Here is a 9,262-nt window from a genome sequence, read left to right as displayed (position 1 = left end):
GTAACCACTCAGCCACCGCGGCGGGGCCGGCTACCTGGGGTTCTTTAACTTGCACTTACATCGCACAGTACACGGGCCTCTTAGAATTTCGCCTCCATAGAAATTCGACCACCGCGTTTAAAAGGCGTGTCCAGATGTTGTTGAGGAATCACCTTGAGATCTTCTTTAGTTCTGTTCAAAGTTGAATTTATTTATTCATCAGTATCTCAAAGGACCTAGTAAATAGGTACCAAAGGGGTGGTTGGGGTTCTCACCACACGATTCCTTGATAAATTTTCTGGGTGATGATGGGTGAGATTGAAGAAGGACGCCATTAGGGAAATCATTCCACTTCCTTGCAGTTAGAACAAAAAACGATGATAGATGGGCACATGTCATGGCAGGGGGAGCGTAGAGAATCTCCTTGTGAATAATGCGGCTGGAGATGCAGTAGATGGGGCGAGAAGTACTGGTGGAATGGACGTTACTAGAATTTATGAAAAAGGCATAGTCTTGCAGTTTTGTGCCCGCTTGCTAGGTTGGTAAGGTTTGCATTACGTTTAAGTCCTGTGACACACACGGGTTTGGAATAGGCCCAGTAGATGATCCTTGCTGCGTGGTATTGTATTGCTTGCAGCGTAGTAAAAAAGTGAACCCTCATCTGGAACATAAGGTGCGAGATGTCAAATTACAAATTGCGTACATAGGCTCACCACAGAAGAATGTGGTTCAGCGAAGAGTCTGTTTTGTTCAGCTAGTGTTTATGAGATACATTTAATATTAATCTCAATTCATATCTGAATTATATTATTGTGGACTGAAACAAAGACGTGTCCGGTATGAAGATAGGAGAGGGATTGATTCGTGGCAAATAAAGAGCCATACGCGGCTGTACCAGCTTACCTTAGAGATTAATATCATTCGCCGCGGCCAAACAGATAACTTACTGGAGGAAGAAAAGTTCGTCTTGCTTGTACGTTTGTCGCCTGAGGAATTCTAGCAAAGTAACCGCGGAAAAGAAAAGGCCGGTGTCAGTGACTCGAGGTCAGGGCACGTGTAGTGTCTGCAGTTCCCGGTCGTTGCTCCGGACGCTCTCTCAAGGATGAGCAGTCGCAGCTGCTGAACTGGAATTGCTCATGCGACGGCTTAGTTGCAAATGCTAGCCGTCCCGGTTAGTTTAGATGGTAGAGCGACTGCCCCGGAAAGGCGGTGCTCTCTCTCTCTCTCTCTCTCTCTCTCTCTCTCTCTCTCTCTCTCTCTCTCTCTCTCTCTCTCTCTCTCTCTCTCTCTCTTTCCTTCTTTCCTTCTTTCCTTCCTTCTTTCCTTCTTTCTTTCCTTCTTTCTTTCCTTCCTTCTTTTCTTCCTTCTTTTCTTCCTTCTTTCCTTCTTTCTTTCCTTCTTTCTTTCCTTCTTTCCTTCTTTCTTCCTTTCTTCCTTTCCTTTTTTCTTTCTTTCTTTCCTTCTTTCTTTCTTTCCTTCCCTCTTTCTTTCCTTCTCTCTTTCTTTCTTTCTCTCTTTCATTTTTCCTTTCCTTCTTACTTTCTTTCTTTCTTTCTTTCTTTCTTGCTTAGACGTTTGCCTAAGAGGAGGCTGAGGCTAAAGGCACAATGTTGCCTGACAGGGCCTCAGCACCCCGTTCGATCTCCAGACCAGGACGAATTTTTCTTGAAGTTTTTCTTGAAGAAAAGTTTCATAACTTTTCTTTGTAGACTTACAGCTGCGCTTGAGTGGATTGTAATAATTACTAAATAATTACTACATTTTACAATTATACTCCACAATGGTGGGTTTGGCTACCAACCGGCCCAGCTCTATATTATACTGGCCCACCTCTATAATAATACTGAACAGTTAGCGTTTTAACTATCACTGTTTCGATTCTTAATTATTGAGAGGCGTGTAGCCCACCGCAAGCAATATTCATATCAGTTTTTAGAATTTAGAAAACGCGGTTACCCTAGGCGCTGTGGCCCAACAAATTTTACGTCCCGCCAAACTACATGCGTTTTCGAAAAGGCTGCAGGCAAAGCAACCTCTACAGTGCACATAACTCTACTAAAAACAGCCAAATTTTGCTGGGCCACAGCGTCGAGTTAATGACGTTCTCCAAATTCTAAAAATTGATATGCATGTTGCTTACGGTCGGCTGCTCGCCTTTCTGTAATTAATGAGCCACATATTGATCGTTAAAAAGTTAACTGTTCCATAATAGTTAACAAGCCTGCTAGACAGCACGTCTAAGCTGTATTCTGATGCACTAAACCGCTGAATATGCTATGCCGAAACATCGCTCATCTAACTAAAAAAGCTTATTTTTAAAATGTGTAAAGTCTTCCGTGATCCAACGCAGCATCTAACGCGCGAAAACTCGAAATCGCAGCCTGTCAGATGGGGCTCAGGATGTTTCAAGTGGAAGTTGTTTCCACTTTTGGCCTGAGTCAACCCTCATCATATTGTGATGAAAATAAAACGACTGATTGATTGATTGATTGAGTGATTCGTTCATTAGTTAATTGAGTGGCTGATTGATTGATTGACTGGGGCTGCAGGATCCACTGATTGCGCTCCTTCAGTGCGGGGCCGCCTATAGGCACCCTACTGGCAGGAAGAATCGTAGATCTGGTACTTGGGCGAAGTGCCGCAGTTCTCAGCGTAGATGAATTCGCAGCATCCGGCGGGCTCGTGCAGGGCATCCGCGGCCAGCCACAAAGAGCATCCGTAACCTACGAAGGGAAATAAAGCGTCTGTAACCGGAAGTGTCGCTCTGTTTCTTTGCTAACTACTAGTCGCAACGCACTGAAACGACGCGTGTTTAAATGGTCTCTACTTGCACAGACTTCATTTCTTCAGTTTGGTGCATGTTATATGCCGGGGAAGATTGATATGACATCGCAGAGGCGGTGAGCCTATTTATTCTTTCAGTGAGTGTTCACATCTTTTCATGTATTAGAACAGCTTTCGCTATTTGCAGCGATTTTTTTTAACATTTACGGATTTGTATTACAAAAGCCATGAGATTATGTCTGCACAGTCTATGCAGCTCATTGTACAGCATGGCGGACATCATGTGCTTAGTTACACGATTAATGATTACACGATTAATTAACTACAATTAGGTAATCAAATTTTTATTTCTTAATTTTAAGGGGCAGTATAATATTTCGAGATTAAAAGCCGTCAAGATCAGTGGTGAACCCCCTTTTAAAATTTTCTTAATCAGCAATGTATTTCAAAATAGCGAAAGTCAAAAATGCGCATATGAAAGTTCGTTTTCTTAATAAGCAATGTGCTTCGAAATATCGAACGTCAAAAATCTGCATTTGAAAGTTCGTTGAACGAACCCGACCGCGGCTGCCGCGTTTCGTTGGAGACGGAGCTCAAAGGCGCCCGTGTGCTGTGCGATGGCAGCGCACGTTAAAGATCCCCGGGGGTCGAAACTATTCCGGAGACCTCCACTACACCCCCTCTTTCTCTGTTCCTTTTCTTCCCCTCACACCTTCCTCCCTTCTCTTACGGCGCGGTTGGGGTGCCCACCAAGATATGCGAGACAGATACTGCGCCATTTCCCTTCCTCAAAAACCAATTTTCATTTCGTTGAACTGGTTTTCCTGCATTCTACATTTATAAAATGACTCCGCTTGCATTTCTCGTGCACAAAATTCAGACGTCGTTTTTGTATTTGTTGATACAGAAGAAGTTTACACGATTTTGGCGATTCCACCATGCGCAGCGACGCTATTTTATAGATATGCAGTTCGCGAAAGCCTACTCAGCAAGCTTTCAAAAGCGTGTTTTTGGTGTTCGATATTTCTAATGCAGTGCAGACTAAGCAAATTTCAAAACTTTTGTAGACTGCTACACTCCGTCTCACAAGCTGTTTGCAGCACTACGAAAGGTACAGCTCTCTCGTCCAATCAGGATGGCGCGCACTACATTAGTGTGTTCCTACGCGCCTGTGGTTCAATCCACCTGATGTCCAGGTGGCTTCTTTGTAACTAAGCAGGTGGCGCTTGATGTCTTTGTATTCTTTTTTTTGGTTTGTTTTTGGACAGGCGGACGCCCGTTCCAAAGGGACTAGCCCCACTTTTTTTTGTCGCAACCTGTTCTTATCAGTTCCTCTCTTGTCGCGTCGCAGTAAATTTCAGTAATCGTGTCATGTGCATATAAATTTATTTACTCCAGCGTGCCGAGGCAGCCGAGTGTCGATGGTGGCGAAATGCAAAAGAAGCCCATGTGCTGCGCGAGAGGCAACGCACGTTAAACGGCCCGCGTTCAACAACACTCGGCCCGCGTTCAACGTCTCCGTTGTCCACTTGTAAAGCGTTCGCTCGCTCACCTGCGTGAGTTTTGCCGTCCTCTTGATGAGCGCATTTGTACTCCAACTGCCCCCGAACTTGACGCGAAGCGCTTCAAGAACATTTAAAGCCACCTGCTTCGCCTGCTTGGGGAAAAAGCGCACTGTCGGTGTAGAGCACACAGGAGACACAACAGACTCGACCGACGCCATGTTGGAAAGTGGCGACGCATCACTACCTCGCAGCAGGCCTCCGCAGAGCTGTGTCCGTACGGGCATTGTCTGGTAATTTCACCAGTGATTGAAACACTCCCTACCATTTAAATATACCTGTCGAAATCATGTTTTTAGTTGCAATGCTTATTGTTTTGATTAATAGTCATACACTCCTCAAATATTCGAGGGACTATTTTCTGCGTTTCTGCAGCCCTGATTGGACGAGAGAGTTCTACCTTCCGTAGTGCTGCAAACATCTTGTGAGACGAAGTATAGGTTGAAGGCAATGGTGGCCACTAAAGTTGTCTAATTATTAGTTATTGTGCTCGATCATGGGCATACTGTTCGCAGTGCTGCGCTATCCACCTGCCGAAACTGCACTCGCGTATATTTACAGATATAAAATTAAAATCTGTAAACGTTAAAAAAATCACCCGATTTATGCATCAGGGGTAAAGTCACTGGCCACTATTGCGGCAGAAGGAAGAGGGCATATCAGGGATCACGCTTGTATAACATCTAAAAGGCATAGCGCAATACATTTCCATACTTGACTTCGTGCGCATCATATCTGTACAGCAAATGTACCGCAGAGCAATTTCATCTTTGCGTGCATCGTTCTTTGTACGAACTGTGATCCTTATTGAGGTTCCTGAAGATGAGCAGTCATGTCGGGCGTAAAAGAGCGGTAAGTTCGCTGCGTAATACTGACCGTTTCCAACATACAGGTGTCGACCGACATAGCAGTTGCAATCGGTGAAAATTACGGCGAAATTTTGCTCGAAAAGAGCACCTGGAAAAAAAAAAAATTGCCAGCGATTACGTTACCTCGTAACGTAAAATTTGAGCGCAGCTCACCAGCTTTTCAGCTTATAGATACATTGAGGCAAGGAATCACGGACAACTTGTTATTTTTCACACATATTCCTTCTTCAAGAAACACTCCCCTAACAGTTCTTGATTGCCATGAAGGAAGCTTTGTGGTCGGAGAAATAGATGGATATATGTTCGGCTTGCTGCACCAATGCCTGGTTCTCAAAGACGAGGTCTGCACAAGCATTTCGCGAGGTTGTCACAGCCGTGGGAGGCGTTACGAGTGAGGGGAACGGGATGTTATCCCGTATAAGTGGTTAGAAATTCCTGTTTGTCTTTATATCTGCATTAAAGTCCCCACCAACCCTGCCACCCTGGCAGGCGGCAGTTAACGGTTTATCGCGACAGTTCTCACGTTAACGCATGCAGCCCAGCCCGCATCTCTCTCTCTCTCATAACCCCACGTACCTATAAGCGCGACTCAGGCGTCCACTGACACAGGGAGCCATTATGCGCACTTCATTTCTTTAAAGTGATCAGAGTGTAAAACGTTGTCAACGCCAGCGACAATTAACGCAATGAACGCCGATGGCCTATGGCTTCAGCGCCGCCTTTCTGGCACAACGCTCATGCGCTGTCAATGTCTGCAGCCCACATTTCTCTCTCATCACCCCACGGACTACCTATAAGCGCGATTCAGGCGGCCACTGACCGAGGGAGCCAGTTATGCCCACTTAATTTCCTTAAAATGATCGGAGTGTAAAACGTTGCCAACGCCAATGAACACAACGAACGCCGACGGCTTATGGCTTCAGTGCCGCATTTCTGACAAAACGTTGTCAATGCCAACGCATGTAGCACATATCTGTGACTATCGCCCCGTAGCTAAAAGCACGATTGAGGTGTCCGCTGTTCCAAGAGGGCAGTTATGCGCCTTCCCTTTGCTTTCCAAGCTCCCGCTCAATTGGTTTCGCAGCTTAAAACGCGACTAAGGTTACCACTGCTGATTACAACGGACAACGGCGACGGCGACGCCGCGAAACGCAGAAACGGGCGCCAAAGAGCTGCGCTCTGAAAACAATGACAACAAGAAACTAAATTAAGAACACCCTTTCCTTGCAGTGTGAGAAGTAGCTCTACTAACAGAACCATTATGGCCCTCAAACGCAATTAAACGCACTCAGGATCGACGCAAAGTGGTCTTTAGAGAGCCGGTGCTCAACCGATGCAACACATGTCCTTGCCCAACCATTCTTTCTGTGGAAAAGATAACACTTCCTGGCGGGGTATGGAATTCACTTCCCATCTCGGCCACCTCAGCTGCAAATTCTCTGGATGCTACCCTGACAACACTCAAATTCCGGGGCTCCCTTTGCCTCTCAACCTAGAATGCTTAGCTAGTCCCAGACTGCAGTGCCAGCTCAAAACCACTTTACTCCCGGGGTGACATGGCTCACTGCTCCGCCTCTGCTACTTAGCGAGTACCAGAAAAGCCCTGATTATGCACATTGGAGGGATCCGGGATTCTTGTGTACCACATTTGGCGTTTTGTGAAGACCGCCTTCACCCTTTTCGTTTCCGAGTGTCAGCGATACGCGTCTAGAATCGGAGTAACCTGTAATGGGGAGCGAGCTTATGTATAATGATTCGGTTTTCTACGCGTCATCTATGCTTACGTTTCGTCGAAGGTGTATTTCCTTGGCTGTAGAGGGCTAGTTCTTTCACTAACCTGGTCTATTCCTTATTCTTGCAATTCCAAACAAGGGTTTCGAAGCTGAAAATGCATGCACCACCCGCGAGGAACGGCACATTACAGCGGGGCCACGTTGACTTGATCCCTAAACTACTGCACGATGCCTCAACTTAAGCTGCCTGATGCACGCTGTGATCGCTTCAAAGTACTTCCATGATGTCGATGTCACCTTTAAGTATGCTGGTCAATTTGTCTTTAACTACACTGTGGAACGTACAGTCTTTGTCAAAAGTAACCAGGCTGCACGTTTTGCTTCTCAGTCGTATATTAAAGCTCTTATGCCAGCCCTCAAGCTCTAAATCTCTGTATGGTAAGAAGAACCCCTCTTGCCACCTTCAAAGAACTTTTTGATCTTTAGGGAAGCTGTGATGACTCTACAATACGAGTGACAAGCAAACCATGCAGCCTGGTTACTTTTGACAAAGACTGTACTTACCGTTACGAGTGCATTAAATATACTGAAAGTGTGACCATAAACCTTGATGCGAGAAAGCTGCGAAAGCAGTTGGATTTACCCTAGGTGTCAACGTTCGTGCGTTTACTCTAACGAATGCTCATGCTATAAGCTGAGGCTTCACGCACGCAACGTATTTTCTTCTGGACGGTGGGGTTGAGTGGAAGTGGGGTGGCGAGGTTAGTCGAGGGTGTAGGTAGGGTGGGTGGGCAGCCCCGTAGCTGGAGGGATGGGGAGGGGAGGTGGCTGAGGGGTGGCGCTTCTGGAAGGCAGCTTACTTTCCCACTGCGTGTTTGTAATCGATTTTGCAGTCGAGTTTAGTTGCGCTGCTGGATGGGCTTGCAGTGCGTGGCATTCTAGTGGAGGGTGGAGGCAGGTGGGTGGCGTTTCTGGAGGGTAGGTTTGTACGGGGTGCAGTGGAGACGTGTCTGGTGGGTGGTACTTATGGACGGTTCACACAGAAAACACCGGCGCTTTCGCCAAGTGCCACTGATACTGCAATCGCAGTAAAAAGGAGGTAAACCATTCCGCATGCATTCATCTTTAACAAGGTATGTTATGGACTTCCATTATTAAATGGACGCAGAGGACAATGTGATCAGTTATTATTCTCAGAAAAAATTGATTCTCTACGTATTGCTAGCAGTGTCCTCGTTTGTCAGGCAGGAAAACGTCCAGTTATCGGCTAGAAAATTTGATTTAAAAACTTCCCACCAGTCGATTCAAACTTGCGACGTCTTACCGAAAAGGACACGCTGCCACCATTTTGAAGTGAATGGCGGTGTAACGGAGCCTCTGAGATTTGCGTTTACAGAATTTTACTTCCAAAATTGGCCGGTGATAGAGCCACCTGTATTTCGTTCTTTCTTTTTTTTTGTCTTTTCTAGCTTATGAAACGCCTTTTTTTTTCTATGAGAGCAGGCTTTGTGTTAATAGAACGTTGAACTCTGTCTATAGGTTAAGTTTGCTTTCACTGTCTCTTAAATAAGCACTGTATCCACTGGCTACGATGGTAAGGCGTTGTGATGAGTCACTGGCGGTCAAACTTCATGGTCATGGCTTGCTCGAGGAAACTGAAGAAACTCGCACGAGCAAGAGCTGTGTCGAGTGCTCGGCTGGTGAGACATATAGTAGAGGAGTCCGATAGAAGAGGACACCCCGCTCCACATAAATACCACGGGCGGCTGGTGAGACAGTCAGATGTCAAAAGCATCTTTGAACGTCAGGTTGCACAGTAATCCCATGTGAAAAAACTCGGATATTGGAGCCCCTGGGGTACCGCATAAACATCGGCACCAATTCTGGCCACTTGTTAGTAGCAAGACATTTTTAGAACATGGTCGACAAAATTTCCAAGGCTGCTCTCCGTACTACATCTTTTTCTATACCTACCGTTTTCTGGTTGAAAAGCGGCCTCGTTTTTCCCCGTGTAGCATGGCGAAGATGCAAGGCTGACGAGGCCGCTCCTGGAAGAGGTCAGAAACAGCAATTTCAACCTACAATGTAGGCTTGCAAATTCCGTTAACTTATGGTGAATTCATTTTTACTTCTTAAACGTAAAAATTGTGTGAAGCCTCTAAATAAACAACAATTAGCGCTTCAGAAATTACCCGGCATGACCGAAGACGGAACATGAATTTCATTGTATGCAAAGTTTGCTGGAAAATTTCGTCAGCAGTGTTTCCTTTTTTACAATTCTCAACATGTGGGATCAACAAGCCTGTGAATATTTAGTCTAATAGCGAAATAACTC

At 45.7% G+C, this 9,262-nt stretch overlaps 1 pseudogene; it reads right to left on the bottom strand.

The window, feature by feature from the left end:
• Positions 1 to 9,262, bottom strand: part of LOC149330994 (uncharacterized) — a 49,774-nt pseudogene that overhangs the window by 36,948 nt on the left and 3,564 nt on the right.

This window comes from Amblyomma mixtum, chromosome 9 (genome assembly GCF_055824585.1).
Source record: "Amblyomma mixtum isolate Tamu chromosome 9, ASM5582458v1, whole genome shotgun sequence".
NCBI lineage: Eukaryota > Metazoa > Arthropoda > Arachnida > Ixodida > Ixodidae > Amblyomma > Amblyomma mixtum.
The sequence above is the reverse complement of the archived record's forward strand: the minus strand, read 5'-3'. Positions and strand labels throughout refer to the sequence as shown.